Raw genomic sequence first — 4631 nt, forward strand, 5'->3', positions numbered from 1 at the left:
AGCCCAGCAAGACATACCCCTCTGCAGCAGATTTATCAACATTTTCCCTTAGCCATTCATCGAGTTCGTCACTTGATATTTCATATCTCTCACTACATTCATAAAATAAGACGTTAACAAAAATAATTACGATGATAGACCGTAGTATAGCTTATGAGGTACTGTACCCGTCAAAGTATTGATCTTCTTCAGGAGGTGAATCCTCCACAACAACTTTTTTCTTTTTTTGTTGTGTTCTGGGTGGAAAAAAAACAGTACCAATCAGAAATAAAAAATTAATTTTATCACAGAATTTTATCCAAAGAATTGCTTACTTTTTTGGAGTTGTTTTTGTTTTTTTCTTTTTCTTCTCCTTCTCCACAGGCGATGACTCTTCGCTCCTATAAGTTAATAATAGACACTTCAGTTAATACACGAAATCTTTATAAAATAGCCAAAAGAAAGGAGTATTAATTTCAGGACATTACTCATCACTTGGTTCAGATTCAGATTCTGAATCAGAACCTGACTCCTCTTGCCTCTGCTTTCTTTTTCTTGAGTCCATTCTGGAAGGCAAACAATTGTCATTTAGAACATACTAAAAATACACCCAAACGAATTCACGAGATACACCCAACTAAATATACAATATACACCCAACGCAGCAAACGAAACACACCCTGCTTAATAAGCTACATACACCCAACGTGGATAAACAAAATACACCCAAACCGAAAAAGAAATTACACCCAAGTATGGTACTTACTTTTTCCCCTTTTTGCTGGGGTGTTTTCTTCCCGAATCCTCTGAGTCTTCTTGAGCCTTAGACTCAGAGGTAGAAGTGTCACTGTCAGTAGTTTCTGTCTCCGAAGACGATGTTGGGCTCGCCTTCCTTTTTTTGTTTTTTTAATTCTTGTTTTTTTCTTTTTTTTCTTTTTTTCTCATTTTTTCTCTTGTCTTTGCCATCTTCACAATCCCCTGAAACATGAGATATTTTAGTTAGCACCATTCGGGTAAATAAAATACACCAACTTATTATGATTACTCACCAAAATTTCCTCTCTTTCTGCATTCATTCTTTCCACCAACTGCTCCTTAGTCCAGTTGGCAATCCATGGCTTGTGTGGTCTTTCAGCCCTGTTCTTGCCTTTGTTTTTTGAAAGATGAAAGTAGATTATCATCAGGGCGAAGAGGCAGCCATTGATTGCCTTCTTCTTCTTCTCTTGATAGTCTGTGATGCCCTTGACCATGAAGGTTAAAACATGCCCCCCCAGTTTCTTTCCGATATGCCATCCATCTTAAAAATTGGGGCCAGGTGCACGGGCGATATTTTGTTTATCGTCGTTGGCAAAAGGAACGCCATCTGTATGTAGAGGATGAATATCCTCTTGAACATCAGGCGTTCCTCTTCGTTGCCAACGCCGATTTCCATCATTTCATCGGTAAGACTTTTGAGGGTCTTACCCTGGAATCTTCTATAAATTATTTTGTCATCATCAGAAAGTTTCTTATAGTCAACTTTCTCAGGAAATAGATCTCCTACAAAAAGGAAGACAACAAAGCATCCAAGTTGGTTCAAATACACCCAAGCATCAGGTTAATATACACCCAAGCAACAACTTAATATACATCTATAATTTTGAGCTAATTACCTGTTGCATTGATGCCAAGCGCATCACTTATTTTTTTTGGGGTTATTTGGAAAGAACTATATCCTGTCTTCAGTCTGTTCTCCCCAGGTTTGAAGTTGTTTGCCAGCTCCCTTAAGAGTTGGTGATCCACCCTCAGTGGTGGGATGTGCATCAACCCACTGAATCCAAGATCCCTCACAATCGCCTTCTTCTCCTCAGTCATGTTTCTGAACTTATCATTCAGGAGATGTGTGGCACATTTAAGGTCTTTAGTTTGGTTTCTTGCTGCCATTTTCTCTGAAACTAAAAATATACCCAAAGATATCAGTAATATACACCCATATATATATGACTCAGATACACCCATTAATAACAATAAGATACACCCATTGATAACAGTAAGATACACCCATATATATGAGTCAGATACACCCAAAGATATCAACAAGATACACCCATTGATAACAGTAAGATACACCCATATATATGAGTCAGATACACCCAAAGATATCAACAAGATACACCCATTGATAACAGTAAGATACACCCATATATATGAGTCAGATACACCCAAAGATATCAACAAGATACACCCATTGATTACAGTGAGATACACCCATAGATATTATTCAGATACATCCATATAGATATCAGTCAGATATCACTCAACCATGCTTCAATATCAAGCCACATTACAAGGTTAAGCAGTTTACACCCCCGAATCTACGGAATAAACCCCCAAAAATCAACAAAAATAGCAGGAGAACTTAGAATAACAACGTAGAACGACGTAGAACTTAGAAGAACGACGTATAACTTAGAACAGTGTAACAAAGAAGCAAGAGTAATAGTAAACCCTAGAAGAATGACGTAGAAGAAAAGTAAAATATACAGTATTTTAATGGACTTACGTTGAGTATTGTTGGTTTGTTTTTTCTTCAGATTCTTCACAGAGAGTTTGATGGTGTTTTGATGCAGTTTTCGAACTACGATTTCTATATTTTGAACCTTGATTTTCGCTCGAAAATGGGAGGGTTTTGTTGTTTTGAAAGCGCCTTGAGAAATGGAAGAAGTGGAAGAAGTGGAAGAGTCTGCCATACGTAACCGTTCGAATGTTGAGTGCGTGATTTTGACGCGCCATGTTATCTCTCTTCATGCGCGTGATTTCTGTTTGGGCTGGACCAACTTGTATGCTTGTAGGCTTGTTTGTGTAGCAGGCCCGTTTGATATTTTATCTAATAATAAAGAATCAATTATTTAGTTTAATATAATGTAACAACTAATAACCAATAATTGAAAACAGGGTTCTAAAAATCGAATTAGTTATTTTAGTTATATAATGTAACAACTAATAAGTAATAACCAAGATTTAAAAGTAAAGATTCAATTAGAATTGAATCTAATATAATAAAATAATTATTTATATAAAATAGAATTTTTTGTATTTTATTATTTTAAGATGGTCCCGATTCAATAGGTTTAACGAAATTGGATTTTTTAAATTTTGAATTTTATTTTAGAGAATAAAATGTAATTTTTTACTATTTATTTTAAAAATGAAACCAAAAATAAATATAAAAAAACTATTTAATGGTAGAAAATTACACTTTATCTTTTAAAGTAAAAATTTAAAATTTTAAAGATTCAAATTCAGATTTAATAGTTTTTTAATAGATTTTTTTTACTTTTTTAATTGTCTCGCTTAGATCATTATTTTATTTAAAATTAAACTAAATTAAATTAAATTAAATAATATAAAATATTAAATAATAATTTTTAAATAATATTTGATCTTTTTATATCACGAATAATATCAGTTTTTAAATAGATTTTTTTAGTTCTTTTTATTGTCTCGCTTACGATCATTATTTTACCCGAAATCGAATTAATTTAATTTTTAATTTTTAATTAACCTAATTGAACTGGTTGATTTATTCTGGTTCTTAGAACCGTGATTGAGATGAGTTATGCCAACTGCGGAGAAATATGTCTTACAAGCAAGAGAAATGATATGAGAAATATTATTGTTATGTATTCTTACTAAGTGGATAGTGGCTATTTTATACACAAATATAATAAAAAACATTACATTGAATTTCAGCCTCCGAAAGAAAAAAAGTGGAAATGGATCCTCTCTATTTTTTTGAACACTTGAAAGAATAAAGTGTGATCTTTTACTTTTAATTCTATAAGTAGAATCAAAATTAAATAAAAAATAGAGATCAATAAATAATGATATTAAACACTGGACACCATCCATTTTTTTTCACCGAAAAAAGTAGAGGAATAATTCATGATGTTTGAGGCAGATAGGATTATTATTGCAATTTTGAAATTGATTAAATTTAATTTTGTCGGTTTTCAATAATAGTAAAAAAGAAAACCTTAGAGACTAGTAATATGTTCCTAACGAAAATGGTGGGCATTGTGCTATCCAACATGGTTTTGAACACTTGTCAAAAGCTCCAAAAGAAAGAGTGAGGAAGTGAAGAAACTAAAATAAGAGTTGCAAAAAGAAAAATAAAAAATAAAAATATAATAGTTAGTAAGTGTAGTGTGACGTTGATGACTCAAAAGGCCAAAAAATCAGAATAGTCCAAGATAGTGAACATATTATTGAGGCCATTGATTAGGATTAGAAAATAGGACATATCACATATGAGAAGGGATAAGCCCTACAAAAACAAGGCATGCCAAGTTGTATTTTGTTATCATGTTGTGTATTATAAGTATAATTATAATTATAATTATGTAACACTAGCATATGTCATACGCGTCAATTCTTCATATTAGAATCAAATACATGTGAATATATAGATTGGTGACTAGCTAACAACTCATCCTTAATTAGCAATTACTTTTTTCTTTTCTTTTCTATTTTTTAAATATTTGTGTAGATTGTATTGGTCATGTATAATGTATATAAACTATATTAGTAAACTAGACTTTGATTTCAAATACTATTCAAAGGCACTAAGAACAATTTTGAAAATGAAAGATTATGCTAGAAATTTAAGAATC

This window comes from Arachis duranensis, chromosome 4, assembly GCF_000817695.3.
Source record: "Arachis duranensis cultivar V14167 chromosome 4, aradu.V14167.gnm2.J7QH, whole genome shotgun sequence".
In the NCBI taxonomy this organism is placed as follows: Eukaryota; Viridiplantae; Streptophyta; class Magnoliopsida; order Fabales; family Fabaceae; genus Arachis; species Arachis duranensis.